The sequence below is a fragment of the Lampetra planeri genome, chromosome 3 (genome assembly GCF_965212315.1).
Source record: "Lampetra planeri chromosome 3, kcLamPlan1.2.h2, whole genome shotgun sequence".
Classification (NCBI taxonomy): Eukaryota; Metazoa; Chordata; class Hyperoartia; order Petromyzontiformes; family Petromyzontidae; genus Lampetra; species Lampetra planeri.
In genome coordinates, this window is record NC_136109.1 from 18,697,098 (window position 1) to 18,718,991 (window position 21,894).

The 21,894-nt window shown below is 45.3% G+C and overlaps 1 protein-coding gene across 3 annotated transcripts in view; it reads right to left on the reverse strand.

Annotated features, from left to right (window-relative positions):
- Positions 1-20,638, reverse strand: part of AGL (amylo-alpha-1,6-glucosidase and 4-alpha-glucanotransferase) — a 64,491-nt gene extending 43,853 nt beyond the window's left edge. The window contains exons 1-3 of one of the 3 annotated variants that reach the window (XM_078622586.1): positions 20,564-20,637; positions 14,802-14,848; positions 9,785-9,894 (exon numbers count right to left, since the gene is read on the reverse strand). The gene's annotated coding sequence lies outside the window, so the exon portion shown is untranslated. Of the gene's footprint in view, positions 1-9,784; positions 9,895-13,832; positions 13,942-14,801; positions 14,849-20,563 lie in introns of those variants that run through there. The other 2 variants (XM_078622582.1, XM_078622601.1) reach the window with 2 other exon arrangements.
- Between the last annotated feature and the right edge of the window lie 1,256 nt (positions 20,639-21,894).

Genomic DNA, 21,894 nt, shown 5'->3' on the forward strand with positions numbered 1-21,894 from the left:
GACTTTTTGTGACGCCGTGTGACGAGGGGGGGGGGTAAAAAATCGTCCAAAATCGCGTGACGTCATTTATGGAAGGCCCCTAAGGGGCATAGAGCAACTAGGAATGAAGCCATAATGCAGATCAATAACCTGGGCTGTGAATGGCAAAGCTCTTCTGGAAGACACAAGGCGGATCAATAACCTGGATTGTGAAAGGCAAAGCTCTTTTGGAAGACATAAGGCAGATCGATAACCTGGATTCTGAAGGGCAGAGCCCTTCTGGAAGACACAAGAATGATCAATAACCTGGGCTGTGAAAGGCAAAGCTCTTTTGGAAGACACAAGGTGGATCAATAACCTGGATTGTGAAAGGCAAAGCTCTTCTGGAAGACACAAGGTGGATCAATAACCTGGATTGTGAAGGGCAGAGCTCTTCTGTAAGACACAAGGTGGATCAATAACCTGGATTGTGAAAGGCAAAGCTCTTTTGGAAGACACAAGGTGGATCAATAACCTGGACTGTGAAGGGCAGAGCTCTTCTGGAAGACACAAGGCGGATCAATAACCTGGATTGTGAAAGGCAAAGCTCTTCTGGAAGACACAAGGTGGATCAATAACTTGGGCTGTGAAAGGCAAAGCTCTTCTGGAAGACACAAGGTGGATCAATAACCTGGATTGTGAAAGGCAAAGTTCTTCTGAAAGACATAAGGCGGATCAATAACCTAGATTGTGAAAGGCAAAGCTCTTCTGGAAGACACAAGGCGGATCAATAACCTGGATTGTGAAGGGCAGAGCTCTTCTGGAAGACATAAGGCGGATCAATAACCTTGGCTGTGAAGGGCAAAGCTCTTCTGGAAGACACAAGACGGATCAATAACCTTGATTGTGAAGGGCAGAGCTCTTCTGGAAGACACAAGGATGATCAATAACCTGGGCTGTAAAAGGCAGAGCTCTTCTGAAAGACATAAGGCGGATCAATAACCTGGACTGTGAAAGGCAAAGCTCTTCTGGAAGACACAAGGCGGATCAATAACCTGGATTGTGAAGGGCAGAGCTCTTCTGGAAGACAGAATGTGGATCAATAAATGATGTGAAAGCTACTTCCACAGTAGCCCTTTATTCGGAAACTCGTCTGACTCCTCTTACTCTTCCGCTTCCAGGAGAAGGCTGCCGTGGCAGGTCGCGGTCTCTTCCTTCTCTGGAAGATGCATTTTGATCATCTTCAAGAAGCTACTGAATTACAATGTTTGTAAAATGTTTTCTATGTTAATGGTGTTTGACAAACTGGTGGAAATCACAGAACCTGGCTGTCACGAGCTGTCAACTGTCGTCTATCCTTCATACCTAACAGATGGTGAGCCATGATGGAATACACATATAGATAAATATAGTGAGTGTATAAATATGTCGCGTAGAGTAGTGTGTCTGTACAGCCATACCATGCAATGTACATGCAAGTGCGCAGGGCAGACTAGCGACGCTCACAACAACGAGTTGAGCGCCGGGCGGATAAAATACAAAAAGTTGACACAGTTGGTGCATCTCATGGCTCCTGGGTCTGTCCCGTGACGTTCCAGCGAGCCTTCGACACTTCACTTGGCCTCAAAGTGCACCCAGCCTTCCACAAGCGCCATACCACCGGTCGTTGTGCGTTAATGCATGCCTCAAGATATGCTATAGTATCTATTATAATGTAAAAAAAAAATTACTATAGTAGCGTCATTTGGGGCCGTCCATAAATGACGTCACGCGATTTTGGACGATTTTTTACCCCCCCCCCCTCGTCACACGGCGTCACAAAAAGTCAGACCCCCCCTCAAATATGACGTCACAAAGCTCTGCCCCCCCCCCCCCCCAAAACCATAAAAATGCTTAAAACCGCTTTAAACTATTGTCATTGTAGTGCGTATTGCGTATTTAATGTGGCGCTCTGATGCTGTAGGAGAAAACATGTATTAAAAAGTATATTTAATTAAGTAGAACGTGTTGTCCATATTTATTTAAAGTTGCGCATTTTGATGTGACGTCACATTTCTCAAACCCCACCCCCCTTCGTCACACATCGTCACAAATGTCTGACCCCCCCACCCCCCAGGTGCGTGACGTCATTTATGGACGGCCCCTTTATGCAACTGCATCACACACAACCCTGCGCAAATATGCTTTGTGTTTTCTTGTTCATGTTTTTGTTTTATTTTTGTTGCGGTTGCACCCGATTCAAGAGCTGAATGGCTCACAGGGCTACACCTAATAAATGAAACTTGAAACACGGAGGTGCATAAATTAAGATGCTTTCAGCCAATAAGTAGTTCGTGTTTATAAATGTGGGAGGAAACCGGAGCAACTGGAGGAAGCCCACGTGTGCAATGCAGCAAACCTCTATTCCAGTCGAAAGGGGACAGATGAGAAATAATAAAACAATAACAATAAACCAATAAAATTCTCACGACGTTTCGAAAGACCCAAGAATACGAATCCCTGCAGTCACGAAAGCCTTACATCGAAATTTAAGGGGCAGATGAGTTTAGTCCGCACTTCACCGTACCGCCTTCTCCTGGCGAGCCAGGGTATGGCACCTTGACGCCCACACAATGTGTGTGTGTGCGCTATCCACCCAACCCTCCCTCCACAGCGCTGGGCAAGAAGTGGCTAACACCACGAGAGGTCGCCCAGAACTCCGATTGCGAAAACGTCCGCAGGTGCGACCTGAGCACCTTCGACGTCAACGCCGACACATGAGAGGCTTGTGGCGAGATGAAGGGGAAACTGCCCGCAAACTCACTCTGGTTTGGCTCATTGAGACCGTGCCGTTAAAACAGCTTCAGTGGCTCTGGAATAAAATCGCGAACGCGCAGAGAATGGAGCCGGCCACGACCCATTCGCAGAGCGGACCACGAGCACACGTGGAGCCGCGGCAGGCTCCGTCTGTCCAGGGTCGCCCTTGACAGCCATCGTAAGGAAATGTAAATCAAACCAAGTCAAGTCGTTCGTATCATTATTATTATTAGGAAACGCAAAGTTGCAAATTCCATCGTCTGCTGTTGACGGAAGGATGCCAATGTTTCTGCAGGATGCGTAGTGTTACTGCAGTAGATGTGTTGAGGGTATTCCTCCAGCACTGCAGGAACCGAGCTGCCGCCAGTGTAATCGTAGACTGGACTTGCGATGCTGAGGTCACCGGTTCGATTCCATGTCCCAGTGCGGCAGTGGAAACAACGGTGCAAGTTTCCTGTATCCCCCCCCCACCACCACCGCCCATCAGCAAGTCGTGTGTGATGGGGTAAAGTGTGGGTCCTCCCACCCTCCAGAGGAGCTCTATCTCTCTCTTGAGTGCGGAGGGCAGAAGAGCGATGCTCACAACAATGAGTAGAGCGCCGGGCGGATAAAACATCGAAAGTTGGTACAGTTGGGGCCTCAGGTGGTGTACCTTGCCAGTAATCTCAGTCAGTCAACCCATGGCACCTGGCTCTGTCCCGTGACCTGCCAGCGAGCCTTCGACACAACACTTGGCCTCAAAGTGCACCTAGCCTGGCACAAGCGCCGTGGTGACGTCACCGCCACTTAGTGGGGAATGGCAATTGTGCGTTTATGCATGCCTCGACATATGCAATAGTCTATGATAATAATGTAAAAAATATTGAGTTTTTATATAGTAGCGTCATTTATTAAACTGCATCACACAACCCTGCGTATATCTGCAAACACGGAGGTGCATAGATTAAGATGCTTTCAGCCAAACAATTTTAGCCAATCAAAATTTTTATTTCTAAAAAAGCACTCTTCAAGAAAATGTATCTACGCGCTTGTACACAAAATAAATATCTGAAATGAAATCTGACATGTTTTACGAAATATCAGCTTAGCCAACATGGAGATAAGCTAAAAAAAACATGGTTTAAAAGTAGCATCCTGAGTAAAGATTAAAAATGTTCCACTACTGGAGGAGGCTGTGAACAAGCCAATTGCAGGCCCAAACTTTGGGGCAGTCGTTCCAGAATCGCTGCAGTAACTAGTCATCCCATAGAGCAGGGCTGGCCAAATTCCCTGACCCTATAAACCTCAAACCAAAATCTTCACGTGGCAGGGAGCCACACAATTGGAATGCAGCACTTGACAACTCAGCAGATGCTCTCCCAGCCCAGGAGATTCGATCCGTATTCAAACCATGAAAATGTCAAAAATGAATTGTTGTTTGTTTTATTAGTGCGCTAGTTTGCCCACGAATGCCTCACTGATTTTCATGCCACTTTTTCACGAGGGTACAAAATAGTTTTCGCAGTAGGGGGAGATGATTTCTACGTGCATTCGAATTGTGTACTTTGCTGGTAATTTTTTTATTTGGACCATGATGCCGGCACAAAGTGCCCTCATCTTGCGTATTTTAATGAGACAAAACAAAGACCTCAGCGTAACCTTAACAGAATGTTGGGGCAAGTGCTGCACGAGTGAGCACCTATGATGGCCGGAACGGCACATGAAGGGGCTAGGGTGGGCAGAACCACGCCCAGCCACCTTTGTCTCCTCAGTGGCGATGTTTGCACATGGCACCAGGTACTCATATGAGGCTGAGTCGACCTCGGGGAGGCCCATAACCGATTCAGATAATCGTCAACGGTGTTGGCCGTGAGCAGGAATCACACTCGGGTCACCGGGTCTGTAGCGCGGCGCACTAACCGCTACACCACCACTCCCCACAATATGAAAAAACACTTTAGGACGCGTCGGAGAAAAGACGATGGAAATAGCACTCTGCGAGATTCCTCTGCAGTGGCAAATGCAGCGGCCTGCCGGCCAACCAGCAGGCCAGTTGGCCAGCCTTTCCCACTGCATAAGCGTCTCGCAGCGTATTAATCACGGTGGCCACTGGTTTCGAACACGGTGAGCATCTGCAACAAGCGGCTGGGCCACGTCACCACCGGCTGTGTCACCGTCACAGAGCAACCTGAAAATACGATTTGACGACGCCGGCCGCAGAGTGAAGACCACTTGAGAGCACGTTCACGCGGTCGGTTCATTCGCGCCGGTCGGCTCTGCGGAAGCTTTGAATTTCAAAATGTGCGCGCCAGTGCCCTGGGAGTAGCCGTGTCTGCCGGGGGGGCAATCGCTTCCGCGGCTATTTTTTGGTTGGTGTTCCCTGCTACAGGGTAGAGTGTCTCTCGTCACGTAGCACTGGTCTGTAATCAAGAAAGCACCGCAGCAATTCCAGTGTTACAATTGAAACACTGTGGGGGGGGGGGGGGGTAACGCTCGTCGAACTCATATCTGGCATTACCCAAGCGCTGCAGTTGCTGTATTACTGCAAGTAACTCGAGAGTACCGGTGGCAGTAATGGTGTCTGGATTGACCACAGTACTGTAGTAATCTATGGGTAAACCTGACCGCACTACACGACGATATTAAAACCGTTTATTTATAGAGACTATTAATCAAAGTTTACACCGGCACACACGATTTGTATTCATAGTGCACAAGCGGCACCCCCCTCATTACATAAAGCCCTTATTTATGAGGATACTGAATTCATAGTAAAGATTGGTACAAGTGTTCATAGCATGTGTAAGTTCGATTTAACGGTACAAACTACTGCCTTATGGTTGCATAGAACAAAATCCAAAGAGGCTTGAGGCCATGCCAAAGTTTTCCTTTCATACGTATACATTAACCTTTTAAGTCAAGAGTTGAAAGCCACTTTCTAAACTTAAATCTATTTCAAAAGTTGCATAAGCGGAAGGGGATTTGTTTTCAGAATGCACGTTAAAAACCTTCCACGGGAAAGAACACAAATAACTGTACGATGTGCATGACACACAACGCGTTATTTAGTGTGCATCTATGCGATTAAATGTTTCACAGTTTGCATCAGCAATTGATTTCCAAATTCCGATGAAGGGTTATTCAGCAATATATTACCCCATGGCCTTCATAACCCTGGGTGTTGATTTCATACTCTGCATAAACATTAGCCGGTGCTTTTTTTATAGTTCACCTCATCCCAAAGCTGCTAGTTTGTTTTATTTCATAGTGCACTTAAGCACACACACAACAAGCATGTATTCACCATTGCTAATGAGCATACCACAGGGAATTGCAGAGAGCAAATGAGCATGACATTCAGTAGAATTCAGATTTCCGAGTCTAAATATATCAGAAACAGTAGCTTATAGGCTGCTCATGGATGCACAATGCCTTGCGTTTACAGTATTTGGCTGAATTTCGATTTAAAGCTTTCGTGACTGCAGGGATTCATCTTCTTGGTTCTTTCGGTAAAGTCACGTAGAATGGAAATAATAAAATAATAAAATAATAAAATAAAACATAATAAAATAATTCTCACGACGTTTCGGCCACATACTGTCTCCCCGACAGACCTGTTCTTCACCTGAGGACGGCTGCTTGCGTTGTGGCCGAAACGTCGTGAGAATTATCTTATTATGTTTTATTTTATTATTTTATTATTTCCATTCTACGTGACTTTACCGAAAGAACCAAGAAGAGTATTTGGCTGCTATCATTTTCCACGTGATAAGCAATTTCGTTGAGCTGTCATTTGTGGCCAAGTCGCTTCTGAAAAAAATAGCCGTATAGCTCAGTGGGCCTTACCTGGTAAAATAAAAAAAAGTTTAGTTCAATTGTTTAGTTTAAGTTCAAATTTGTTTCATCGAGTGAGCACTTAAGAGGCCAGGATAGTCTTGTTTGCAAGCGTGACCTGGGGTCATCAAAATAATGAAAGAAAAACAAATAAAGCACAGCAATGAAGCTAATAGAAATCTGCACAAAAATAACGGTGCGGCATGAGAAATCGAAAATATAGCACAAATGGTAAATCTAAAAAATAAATAGCCGATTTTTTTTTCTACCTACGTGACTTTACCGAAAGAACCAAAGAGTAATGATACCTGCAGTCACGAAAGCTTCAAATCAAGATTGGTAAATCAATGTTCAATAATAAATTCCCATCTCGCGTGGGTTGACCAATCATAGCATATTCATACATTAAGTGACATTAACATCGCCAAGATAATATCATAAACATAGCTGAGGAATGTGACGCAGATCTCTATAGCAAAAAATACAGAAACAATATGCCCAAGTACAGATGATGTTTTGATCCATATATCAGAGAAAGTGATTTGGTGATCCTGTGTTGGCAGTGATGCACAAGTACAAACAACATCGAACTCAACACATTTGTCAATAACACTGTCGCCTTAAAAGGAATATTATTTAATAGGTGACGTTTCAGGAAATGACCCTTCTTCATAGGTCAAGTGAATTCGTTTATTTAGTAGTAATAAACACATTCCTGCGGAGGGAGCTGGTAGGAACGTTGGGTTGCTCGGTCAATGGCCAGGGTCAACGGCGGCGTGGTGTATTCCGCAAATATGGCCGACTGTGAGGGCGGGCACAAGCCGGCGTGAGTAGTTTAAAAGTTGAGTTTTATAAGGGTACCACGGGGTGACCAGCCCCTCCCCACCCAGCCCCACCCCTCCCACCCTCCACCCAGCCCCCCCCCCTCCCCACCCTCCCCACCCACCCTCACCTCCCCTCCCCACCCAGCCCCTCCCTCCCCACCCAGCCCCTCCCTGCACGACAGACACAATAATCCCCTGTGGGCTGGTGTAACCAGGAGGTTCCTACCAGTAAAATATATATTGAAGGGGTTGTCTATTACAGCTACTAATAGGTAACTATTCCCATGCCAATTTAAAAACTGCTCATCATTTAACATTTTAAAAAAATGTATTCTTATAAGGCCCCATGGTGTAAAGCGCAGTCTCCAACTCCTATCCATTCTGGCCTCTTATGTCGTATGAAGAAGCGACATTGCTCGAATGTCGCCCATTGTGTTTTTCGCTTTACGTTGAACTTCTTTCACACTGTACGTAGCCAACTGCGCAAATCAGAGGTGCGTTATTGACAAATGTTTTGAATTTTTTTGTTATTTGTGCTCTCACACCACTGCCTAAGCAGTGCCACCAGATCTTCTGTGAAGTAGGGATCAGAAGATTAGATGCAGACAAATTAAGTTGAAAGGAAAGAAGCTTTGAGAAATTCGTGTTGGGAATGACACCGAGACATGTGCATGCAGAGGAACACTTTTACCGAGGAACAAACAAAAATCAGAGACACGATATTGACTGTTAAGCAACGTTAGTGGTCTGCGATAGGGCAACTGCTCGAAGGGATGGATGAGACTGGTGACAGAATGGCAGCCAAAGGATGGAAGCACACTGAGAGCACTACCGCCACAGACTCAGGATGATGCCATCAGCTCACGCGCAGCACCGAGATGGATCGCAGCCTCATAAGACTGCGAGGGATTGTGCCGGTGTGGCGAGGTCGTCATCCAGCAGTGGATAGATCATGCTTGTTGATGATTGCGTAACCATACTGTAAAAGGTACTATGCTAAAACATTGAAGAACTCAGGGCATGTGTGTTAGGTAATCTAATTATACATGCTCAAACAGACTATGAAATCAACATGCATATGGTGTGTGAAACTTAATCCAACATGTTGAATTTGCACTTTGAAATTGAGCTACAGATGCCTGGATACAACAACAACAACCGCACAATATTAAACAACTCGTTACAGAATGTGCATGCCGATGTGCATTTTGGAACTGACGCATCACGTTGAAATGATGCAAATTGCATTACCAACATCTTTGCAAACTGTTAAAGTAAAAACAGTTTATATATAAGTTCTGGCAAACACAGTGTTCATTTTTAGATGTTTAACCAATGATCAAATCAGCCAGAATGCACCCAATCTCATCAAATCTCAGAGGCTAACGAAGTGAGAGTCTGCACAGTCCTTGGATGGGCAATCACCATTACTAGCAGGTGCTATAGGCTGCAGCGTTATGTTGTCGAAAGCAGAGAGCAGTGCAGAAAAAAACCACGTTGTCGTACCGCACATCTAAACTCCCTGCCTCCACCAACCCGCAATGACCAACGGGGTGAGGAATGGCTAAACAACCCCCACGACAGTACAAGACATGGCGTAAGGAGGCATTCATCCAGCAGTGGATTGGCAGTGTGCAATGCAACTGAACAGAATATTCGAGCAAACGTTCCTACGCGGATGCGCTCTATCGATTGGATTACATCTTGTCCACGATGCTATTGATTGACCTATGTTTATAAAGACAACATGAACAGTGCAAATAAAAGTCAACAAATTCGTCAATAACATAAATATATGCATTTATTTATTTATTTAAGGCAGTGTTATTTCATCTCAAGGCAGTGTTATTGACTAATGTGTGCACTGCGTGTTGATTGTGTGCAGCATCAAGACAAATATATTGGAGAACATCTTGCAGATACTCCAGCCTACATAAGCAGATATGTATGACAGATGTTCATAAATAATTATCATGTGCACTCCAGTATTGAATTGCATACCGATTGTATATATGACAATTAGAGCATCGTTACAGTGTGAAAAGCCCCCACACGAAGAAGTGCCCTGCAGTATCTAATGCACCATACTCTTTGGTTTTTTCGGTAAAGTCACGTAGGTAAAAATAAATAAATGAAAAAACTCAATTAAATTACGACGTTTCGGAGGCAACACAAGCTCATTACAGTGAATTTGGCTGTAACGGTTCCACCTGAAGAAGGAGGCTTGTGTTGCCTCCGAAACGTCGTGATTTAATTGAGTTGTTTATGCATTTATTTATTTTCATCTACGTGACTTTACCGAAAAAACCAAAGAGTACGAATCCTTGCAGTCACGAAAACTTCAAATCTAGAACTAATGCACCACGTGAACATGTACTATGAATTTCACTCACATGGGCTTATATAGTCGATGACAGGGATCGGCAATCTGCGGCTCTTTAAGGACTGCTTGGTGACGTTGTTGATTCAGGACCACGTCTCGTATCCACGTCCAGTGCAGGCTCTTTAAAAAAAAGTTTGTTTTTAATCGAATTCCAAAAAATGGCTCTTCTTGTTATTTTGGTTGCCGACAACTGTTCTATGACAACAAGTGACAAAAAAAAATGTGCACTACGGAGATCTTTTGAGACCGGGCGCTTAAGATCTCCGTTTGGATGGATGCCCAGCATGCGTGGTGCGTTGTTAACGGCTGGGCACCCATGCAGCGGGCAACAGGAGTCAATGTAGTCAAATCCCTTGTCGTACTGCGATTATCGTGCTCCCCGCCTTTACCACCCCACACTGACCAGCACGGGGACGTATGGACAAACAACCCCCGCTACCGAAACGGCACAGGGGGTGGGGGGAGTCTCTCATCCAGCAGTGAATTGAGCGAAAGCAACGCACTATGTTTTGTGAACTAGGAAGCAGTTATACTGTATGCCTTTGCAAACTTATTTATTAAACAAAGACTAAACTATCTTCTTGGTTCTTTCGGTAAAGTCACGTAGAAGGGAAATAATAAAATTATATTAAAATTCCTTCCCTTTATTACTGCTAACCCTACCTCCTACCTTTGTTGCTGCTAATCCTACATAATGCACGGGCATAATATGACTTTGAGACCCCCCCCACCTCCTACGCATTCCACAAGTAGTGACTAATCCCATATCTGCATTTTCCATAAATAAGCTAAATTCCTCTTGATATGCAAATTCCTTTGTCAAGGCGCCCTTCCTCCCCTAACCCAGCTTAAATATACGCTGCCAAGCTTGGTGGTGTTCATTCAGACGCTGTCTTTCCGATAGCCCTGTTCTTCACCTGAGGACGGCTGCTTGCGTTGTGGCCGAAGCGTCGTGAGAATTGTATTTTCTGTTTAATGTTTATTATTTTATTATTTCCCTTCTACGTGACTTTACCGAAAGAACCAAGAAGATTAATCCCTGCAGTCACGAAAGCTTCAAATCGAAAAGACTAAACTAAACCACTAAACATTTTTTTGTTTTACCGGAAAAGGCCCCCTGAGCTATTTAGCTCTTTTCGAGAAGCAACTTGGCCACAAATGATAACTCAACGAACTGGCTTATCACTTGGCAATTTATAGCAACCAAGTGGTATTCTAAAAGCATGTTTCCAAATGCGGAGGGAAAAAAAACGGAGGACCTGGAGAAAAATGCACGCAACCAGGGGGCGAACATAGAAACTTCAAATATACAGGCCTCCAGATGCTCTAAAAATAGGTGATAAAATATGAACATGTGAATGTTTGCTATGGAATCTAATACACCGCGGTTATGTGCACTATGAAATTACATACACCATGTGCTACTAAAAATGAACTCTTGCGTAATTGACTTATAATCTTCGTAATCCAAAATATATTTAAAGGCTGTGATGGTGCTAGGCTTTCACACTAGAACATTGATAAACGTGCAATTAAACCGCCAGTTAACGATTAGGATTGTGTTAATGCAGGCACTACCACCATCATCCATTATCTATCCACTGCCAGGTGAAAGCCTCCCCAATCCATCAGCACCCTCTCACGGTCTCACAATGAGCTGCATAACTCCTGCGCACGAGCTGATTTCACGCGGTTTTTTTGCAAACTTAACTTCGTAGCAAGCCCACACAAGTAAAACAATGTCAACGGGTAATTTGATCACGAAAAAGCAACATGCCAATCTATACTCTTTGGGTCTTTCGGTAAAGGCACGTAGATATAAAAATATTTACAAATCACGACGTTTCGATCGCAACACAAGCACCTGTTGCGATCGAAACGTCGTGATTTTTTGTATAATTTTTCTATCTACGTGACTTTACCGATAGACCCAAAGAGTATGAATTCCTGCAGTCACGAAAGCTTTAAGTCAAGATTATGCCAATCAATGTCCTGAAAAAATAAAATGTCAACTAGTGCATATGACGCACAATGAGATATGGATCAGAAACGTGGACAAGAAAAGTGACAGTCACTGAAGTATTTATTTCACCACGTAAGAGATGCGGAATGGATGTCGGACAGCCTGGACATACAGCCTAGTTGGCGCAGCCACTCTACATGTAACGGTACATCCAACGATCCATTCTTTCGCTTACAATACTCACGCATCCGTTCAAACGCGTAACAAATTTTTTTTGTAACATACGTAATTTGTACCGAATTTACGAAGCCGTGACCTTTGGGTTGTAATGAGAGCGTACAAAACCTCACAAGAGTGAAAATAATTCAAACGAGAAAAAAAATCTATCCTCGAATTGAATCGCACGGACCATTCGTGAAAACTCCTTGAATGGCCAGAGGGGTCCAACGTTCCATGTGCAGGGGCTACTTAAGAGGAGCCGTGTCTGCGGGTCACGGCTGTCATTTTACTCAGAGAAATATGGGATCAAAATCATCAACGATCATACTTTCACTTTGCTTATAATATGCTATTGAGGAGCTCTAATCCAGCAATGAAAATTCCTTATTAACATGGCAGAGGCCAGTCTCTCCATTGGATGACCACTATTTATTTCAAATAGAGTTGTGCTCATTATTTTAGTCCTGCAGTAAGCGCTGATGATAATGATGGTAAACGATGATGATGGCAATGGTGTCGTGATGGTGGTGTTAATAATGATATTGATAATGTTAGTGATAATGGTGATGTTAAGGCTGATGATGGTAAAGGTGATGGCAGTGGGAGTGGTGATCATGGTGTTGATGCTAAATTTGGTTAAAGTGGAGATGTTGATCATCAAAATCAGAATTTTTATTTATCCTGGAGAAATCCGATGTTCTGTGAAGTTCTTTTCCAAAGGTTGAGTCGGGGCGGGTAAGAAAGTTACAACAACAAACAATACAAAAAACGATAGGAGTGCAAAGTGTAGGAAAGGTAAGCAAACCACTGAAAATAAATAAAATAGGTAAAGTATATCAGTTCAAATTGCATAAGTACACAAACTTCCAAGCTTGAGCAAGGCAACAAGACAACAGCAAAAACAGTCGCAGACCACAGCAAGACAACACGCAGTCCCTCATGATGGTGATCACACTGATGTTGATGATGTAAACAGTGATGAGGGTGATGACAATGACCTTAATGATGATGATGATAGTGAGTGGTGGTGATGACAATTACCTTGATGCTGACAAGTATAATGCTTAAGAGTAATCATGCAGCTGTGTTGATTCCCGGCCGGGATTTGAACTCGGGCACGTACAAATTGAGAGTCGAGAACCCTGACTGCAGCGCAACACACGGGATGATCAAAATAATAACCTCCCCACAGGTGCAGACTCACAGCCACACACAAGGTAAACCGATAACATGCCTCCTGCGCCCATGGCCAACCCACCCGGTAAACGCGTCCGATTTCATCGCACCTCGGAAGCTAAGCGGAGGTTGAGTCTGGACAGTGCTTGGATGGGCAACCACCACCATGCACAACACACACGTGTAGTGGGCGTTGTAGGCAGCAGAGGGCAGTGCAGCAAACCCTATTGATGTTCTCACCTCCCCCGACCTTCACGATACCGCACTGACCAGCGTGGTGAGGCATGGTCACATACTCCTCACTGCCTGCACGGCACGGACGAGGCCGTCATCCAACAAATGGGCTTCACGTGTTTTACGTAGACATTCGAACGACATTTTTATCACCATTAGCATCAGCATATTAATCATGATTATCATCATTATTATCATCGTTATCATCATTGTCATCCTCCTGCAGTGGTCGATATAACGAGCATCGCAACTTTGAGCGAAGTCGGCAGCATGGGAACGTGCAATTTCTACCCCCACTGGCTCAGGGCAGCTGGAAGAAATGAGCGTCGCCCCACTCTCGTTTCACCAACGAGGCACGCAGACTTTTCCTTCTCATGCCCCATTAACACGGCCAGGATCACCACAGTCATGCAGTTATACAGTCAAGCTGTGCTGCAGCGTGTACACAAGGCTCACAATGGCCTACCGGGTTGAGGTCAGGTCTCCACGCACCACCAAGCTCCTGGCTTCAGCTGCTTGCCTCTCTCTCCTCTCTCTCTCCCCCTGCTCCCTCTCTCCTGCCTGCCCCTTCTCTCTCCTTTCCTCTCCTCCCTCTTTTCAGGCCCAGCCCTCCTATCCCCTTTCCTCTTCTCTCTCTCTCCTCCCTCTCTCTCATCTCTCTCCCTCTTGACTCCCCTCCCTTCTCTCAATTCATGGAAACATTTCTAGACGATAGTGACGATCGACACATACACACACACCCACACACCCACACATGCCTATTCACACATACACTAAGAATATACGCACAAGCATAGAGATGCGTACAAACAACAAAGACAAATATTTCCAGTATAGCTACAAAATACTGTTGGGGTAAGTGCTATTAGCAAGCACCAATGAAGGCCGGTACAGCACATAAGAGAGTGGGTGGCCATCACCACGCCTTTGTCTCCCGAGTGGCGATGATTACACACCGCACCATTTAAGGCAGAGTCGACCTAGGGATGGTCCAGGACTGGTTCAGATCATCATCACTGGTGTTGGCCGTGAGCGGGAATCGAATTCGGGTCATCAGGTTAGTAGCGCAGCGCGCTAACCGCTGCGCCATGGATCCCCTACAAAGACAAATACATGGACACACGTGTATGCATATACATGTACACATATGCACACACAAACACATCATGCATAACTCCAGTTGGAACAAGCCCCAGGAAAAAGGAGTTGCAATCCAAGACATATACATTGCAGTGAGGGAGTGTCTCCCTCACTGCAAAGCACACCAACCAAGAGGTTTTCCCTGGTGTGATTACCAAACAAATGTAAAATATCCACTCATGGCCTGACTTATGAAGCCATCATCACACAACGTCAGGGTTTGCAGTCAAACCTGAACCCTGCATACTTATTTGGGTCCAGAGGTGAAGAGCGAATAGAGCGAGCGCCGTCTTACCGCGAGGTGGGCTCCGAAGGGAGAGAGGCTGCCCTGTGAATTGAGTTCTGTGTGAGAGACGGGAAGGGAGATGGGGCAATACACAGAGACTGGGATCAATTAGCACGATAAACAAACTCTCACATTCACTCACCCACACACCCACCACTCACCTCATCCTCGTTCACTCACCCACATCCGCCAAAACTCTCTCACCCACCTCACTCGCACACCAAGCACTCACCCTCACTCTCTCCCTCATTCACCCACCACTCACTCACCCTCACTCCCCTAATCATCCACCCACTACTCACCCTCATGCTCACTCAATCATTTACCAACCCACCACTCACCCAACCTATCACTCACCTGCCATTCTCTCAACCTCTCCACTGCCTAACCCACTCACTCACATTCACAAACTATTAACCCACTCACTCTGTCATTCTTATGCTCACTCACTCACCCACACACTACCTCACCCACTCTCACCCACCACTCACCCACACACTACCTCACCCACTCTCACCCACCACTCACCCACACACCAGCACACACTCACTGTTCCTCACCGCCACTCACCTACTCTCACTCACTCAATTGCTCCCTCATACACAATCACTTTCTGTCCAAGCCCACGCCACATCTTATTCTCTGCTCTCAATTTCCACCCTATCATCTCTCTCACTCCCCCTCTCTCTCCTCTCCGCATCTCTTTACACAAGGCTCTTTCTCAGTGTGGTGTCGCAAGCAGTGATGTAATAATTGTGTTACTTCTCTATTACACGACTCCATTGCATGTGTATTTTACGTGTCTACATGACCACACAAAAACAAACGTCTAAATTACATTGCTCCGTATATATGATTATTATGAGGCTTATTTACCCAGGCGAGCCTCGCTGATTTTCATGGCTCTTTTTCAGGAGGGGTCTGTCAGGTTTTCGCAGTAGGGGAGCACTGTTGTCCCAATTCAGTGACTTGTGGTATCATTTTCCAAATCTGGTACATTTCAACCGTGATGCCAGCACACAATGGCCTTAAGTCCACGCGAATGGCGTCAAGGGATCACTGTGATTGAGTGAAGCAGACGGTGCGTCGTGTTTTTATAGTCAATATACACTACAGAGTATTAACCATGGCGACCTGCAAGATTTAAACCACGAACCTCTGCAACAAGGGGCGAACGTGCTGTAAGGGTTCATCGAATAAAAGAGATCCTTACTCTCACGATGCACTAATTGCATCGTGCACATGAATATCATTACTTTCCATTGATGGCATCCACTGATCAATGAAGCCCTCTCCAAGCCATTGCGGTCTCGCAAAATCTCTCACGGTCTCGCTTAAAAACTCGCACACGACACGTGCACACAATTCGATATGATCGCTCCATCTAAGCGGTGGGCGTCCTCTTAGCCGTGTTCCTTCTTTTGGCTGCCACTTCGCCATTTGCTTCGACCAAGTCCACTAATACCAACACTTACCGTTGGCCACGAAGTAACGGTGAAGTAAACACGGCGCCTGTGCCAGGCCAGGTGCACTTTTAGGCCACGTGAAGTGTAGAAGGCTCGCTGACAGGTCACGGGACGGACCCAGGTGCCAAATACACTACACTACCACTCACATACGCGTGTATGTTGAACTTCTTTCGCACCGTACGTTGCCAACCATGCTAATCAGAGGTGCGAGGGAAGGACAACAAAAAAACTGTCCTAAAAAAAGAGTTTTCAATCTATATTTAAAAGTGCATAGCTCCAGTTGCTTCCTAATATCGGAAGGGAGAATGTACAAGACGGCCACAAAAGCGCATCTGAAAGTGCGCGATGACCGTCTATGTTTGATGGTTAGTCACTGCACAAGCACAGAACAACAGCCGACATCTCCCATTAAGTGGCGGTGACATTTCCACGGCGCTTGTGCCGGGTTAGGTGCTTGCTGGCAGGTCACAGGACAAACCCAGGTGTTGCGGGTTGATTGACTTAGATGACTGCCAGATGCACCACTTGTGCTCCGCACTGTGCACAAAGACAAATATCCCATGAATAGGCTGCACAGGCTGTTGGGGCAAGTGCTGTTTGGGAACACGATGAAGGCTAACACGGCACATGAGGGGGTGGGTGGCCAGCACCACACTCGGCCGCCTTTGTGTCCCCACTGATGATGTTTAAAAACTGCACCAGGCACTTTTGGGGCTGAGTCGACCTAGGCTCGTAAGTGGGAATCGAACTCAAGTCACCGGGTTCATAGCGCAGTGCGCGAACCCCTACACTACCGCTTCCCACACATACTGTGATACAAACCCTTACAAGAAAAAAATGATAATAATTTGGGGGTCCTTTAAAAAACGATAAATGGATCGTCCCTTATCTGGAGATACTGACACAGTGGTGGAATGGTTTGCACACTGGACTTGTTACCCAGAGGTCAAAAATCCGATCCCCCGAGTGCAACTTTCTTAATTTTCCCTCCCTCACCACCCAGCCTCTGTCCGCCCAGCACAGTACAAATGGGTACACTACAGTTAAACAGTTAAAGTAGCAGGTCACGTCCGGTGAGGTAAAGTGTGGGTAGCCCCATTCCATCGCCAATCTCATTCATCAACTATCACCTCTTTTTTAAATCCTTTATATTAAGTTTGCTTGCTTGCTTACGACCGTGCAAATCTTTCGGTCGTTTTTTAACCCACTTCCCGTGATCCAATCGAGCTGACATTTTCCACACAGACTCGTTGTGCGTGACAATTAATGTTCGTGAAAAAAAGATTTCCAAAATTTTACACTTTTTAGGACAAAAATATTATATTTAATTACCAATTGCTTAATGGTGCAATGCAATCATCTGACCCATAGGTGGCAACTATCTCAAGCCAGAGGATGAGAGGACTCTAGCCGCCACGCATATAAAGGATTTATAGTGAAAAACTTAGTTTTTACGGGTTATACTTTTTAGCAATGTGCCTTTCCCAAGGACACTTTTCCTATCAGAAATATTATATGCTGAATTTACATATGAATGTGCCTGGAGCACGATTTCAATCAGTGCAAGGTTGGGGCTAAGTACTGTGCGAAAGAAGTTATACATACTGTGCACATTGGCAGCTATGACACACGATTAAGAAACACGTTAGATGCATTACGTGGATATTATGAGTTTGTAATAATATCTTAAACTAGCCTTTTGCCCGTCCAAGGACGGGTGTATTACAGTAAATCTGAAACTAGCAGGTGAAAAGCAGACCACGACGTGATATATCCATTGCATCAATTCGTGTGCAATTTGTAAGGCCGCGGTGACACAGAGCTATTTCATTTAAAGGTTATAATCCCTTGTTCATCATGACGTCCTTTTTACTTTGATGTCTCAACAGCGTTATGGAGATCGCGTGACGTGAGGGTTCTGCCTTTGTAGTGAGGGTTGTGAGTTGACGCCGAGGAGGGGGGAGGCGCCTCGCCCCCCCCCCTCATGTGGAGTGACGTCAGCCGCTAATTATTATTAATGGCGGGGGTGTCCATTTGGAGGACGTCACCTGTTCATGATTATTAATGAGGGGGACTGTTCGATGTGGAGTGACGTCACCTGCTCATGATTATTAATGATGGGGGGTGTTACATGTGGAGTGACGTCACCCGCTCATGATTATTAATGAGGGGGGGTCCATGTGGAGGACGTAACCTGTTAATGATATTTAATGAGGGGGGCTCGTCGACATGGGGTGACGTCACGCGCGGGACACAGACCTTCTTGGCTCTTTATAGTAGTAAATGGCGAAGTGAGATTTATTTAATTATATCCCTAATACTTTTAAATTTGAAGTGGGCTATAATCCTTGCCGATTTATGGTCAGCTGGCTGAAAAAAGACTCAATACATTGTAAAAAAAATAATAGGCTTTACCCCTCTGGCAATAAAACAGGTGTTAAGACGTTGAAACACCAAATGTATACATTTTGCAAGACATCAAGTCTGCATTAACCACACATACTTGTGGCAAAACATGCAAACAGAAAATGGTAAAGCTTATTGTTATTTTTCTTCATCATTTTGATACTGGCAAAAAGGTCCCAATGATAGAATTAATGTAAATATATGTATTTAATTGTATTTCTTTTTACACGTTGAAATTGCATCTCGTCTCAAGTCTCGCTGTTATGTTTGAGCTTGTCCCTTCTCATCTAAAACGGTAAAGGTCACACGCACCAATAAACACCGGAGGAGACTTTTCCTGCCCGTGCTCTCTCAGCACACGCAGTGGCGCACACAGCAACGAGGCCCTGGGTAGCCTGGCCCTCCCGCTGTTGTGTCCGGGAGCCAGCAGCTGGATTCCTAGTTGGATTTAGAGTTGTCACTCCATTCAATACCCATTACGAATTAAGGAGCGCGCCTTTAAATAGGGTGCAGGGTTTCGGTGACCCAACCCAAACGTCGCGGCGCGCCTTTAAGGGGATGTTTTCAGCCCTTCCTGAAGCGGTCGACGATGCCCCTTTAATTAAAGGTTACATCCGCACGCGCATCGAGAGGATGCAATACTGCACTGTCCACTACATTCCTCAATGAATGTGTTAGGAGGTTTTTTCTTCCCGTTGCTGACTGCGTGTGCACCAATTTCAACGCAGCAGTATCGCAAAATAATGTGTAGATAGTAATATGGTTTTTCCCCTTTTTTTCTGGCAACAAAACTGAAACCTTTTAACAAGGAATCATGTGCGCATTAACCACAATACTTGTTATCAAAATGCAAACAAAAAACACACTGATAATATATGCATTGTCCTTGAAACTGATTGGTCCACACCAGAGACGGCTTTCTTTTGAGCCTCGTCTCAATTGGTGCTAGACCAGAGAACGCCAAAAGGCGTACAGCTCAAAGACAATGCACTATCAAAGTAATGAGGGCTTGGGGTAAGCATCTACATCATTAGACCTCCTTTGCTAGTACCAAAATATAATGTTTTTCCCCTTTTTTTCTGGCAACAAAACTGACACCTTTTTACAATGAATCAGATGTGCATTGACCACAATACTTGTGGTCAAAATATTATTATACTTTGGTGCTGGCAAAGGATGTCTAATGATGTAGATGCAGTCTCTGGTGTGGACCAATCAGTTTCAAGGACAATGCAAATATTATCAGATATATTATCAGAGTGTGTTTTTTTTTGCATTTTGACCACCACAAGTATTGTGGTTAATGCAGACATGATTCCTTGTAAAAAAAATCAGTTTTGTTGCTAAAAAAGAAGGGGAAACCCCCTATTATTATACAGTACTTTGGTACTGGCAAATGAGGTCTAATGATGTAAATGTGTAGATAGGTTCCAGTAGCTCACCCAAAACCCCAATGACAATGGTTTCACCCCCCTCCCCTTTAATAAGGCAGCAGCGTTTCCGTAGCTCAGCCCAAACACCACCACACACCATGCGCCTTTAATTGCGTACGTGACGGGTGCCCTCAACGCAACTCTTGGGCGTTTCAGTGGCTCCGCATCAACCAACAGGCAGCGGATGCCTTGAACGGGCCGATGTGCGGCACGAGAGTTGCCTCGGGGCCGAATGCTTAGTTTCGGTGGCTCCGCCTGAACCCCGCGAAACAACACCGGGCGCCTTTAAGGGCGCATCGGCCGCTGTGTTGACGCGAACATTGTGAACGCGTCAACACAGAAACTCGCAGCGTGTCCATGACAGCAATGTGCGTGTAAAGTGTGCGAAGTGTAGATTGTGTAAACGCCGCACGCAGAAACACACACGGACAACGAGCGGCAGCTTCCATGGCTCCTCTCCTACCTGCAAGGAGACGAGCCGGTGCCGCGAATTCGCACTCCCGACACTGGCCCACTGCCGCCACCGGAAGACTTCTACCGCCACCGGAAGACATCTACCACCACCGGAAGAGATCTACCACCACCGGAAGATGACTTCTACCGCGACCGGAAGATCTCTCCCGCACACCGTGATGTTAATTCTAGATTTGAAACTTTCGTGACTGCAAGGATTCATACTCTTAGGTTTTTTCGGTAAAGTCACGTAGGTAAAAAATAAAAACAAATACAAATAATAGAAATAATAATAGAAATGAAATAAAAAATATTGTATTTATGTTATTAAAAAAATTAATAAAGTTTGCTTCTTTTATTGTTTATATAATTTTTCTTATTTACCTACGTGACTTTACCGTGATGTTAACTACCTCGCCTGGTGTGCAGGAGGTCGTGGGTTCGATCTCGAACTACCTCGCCTGGTGTGCAGGAGGTCGTGGGTTCGATCCCAAACGACCTCGCCTGGTGTGCAGGAGGTCGTGGGTTCGATCCCAAACGACCTCGCCTGTTGTGCAGGAGGTTGTGGGTTCGATCCCGACCCTGATGCCTGCTGCTGTATATTTGAGAGTTTGCGGTGTCTCTCTCTCTCTCTACCCCCTGGTCGCGTGGATTTTTTTCTCCGGGGTCCTCCGGGATTTCCCCCCTGCACACTTAGAATCAACATCCCGCGTTAAGAGTTATTTGGCTGCTGTCAATTTCCATGTGATGTTGATTATAAGAGCCACTTCGTTGCGCTATCATTTGTGGCCAGGTCGCTTCTGAAAAAAACGAGCTATACAGCTCAGTTGGCCTTACCTGGTAAGATAAAAACAATTATTTATAGTTTGTAATGAAAGATTCCACTGCCACCGTCAGATCTCTACTGCAGCCAGATGATCCAAATAACTACCGACCTATCTCAATTTTGTCCCCGTTGATGAAAATTTTGGAAAAATTATTGAACTACCAAATTAGCAGTTTCCTGTCCGACAACAATCTATTACATCGAAAACAATCTGGGTTCCGAAAAAAATACAGCACCACATCTGGTGCTTTTTATGGAAGACTGCTGTTTTTTCCTGGATTTTTCTGTTTGCGCGTAGTCACTTTAAGATGTTTTTTGTTCATGTTTTTGTTTGTTGCGGTTGCACCCGAGTCAAGAGCCGCATGGCTCACAGGGCTATACCAAATACATAAAACAGAAACTGAAAACTGAAACATCCTCTACCGCCAAGACTTATACCGCCACTGGAAGAACTACTTCCACCAGAAGTCATCATCTACCATAATCGGAAGATGTCTACCGCCATTTGGATGATG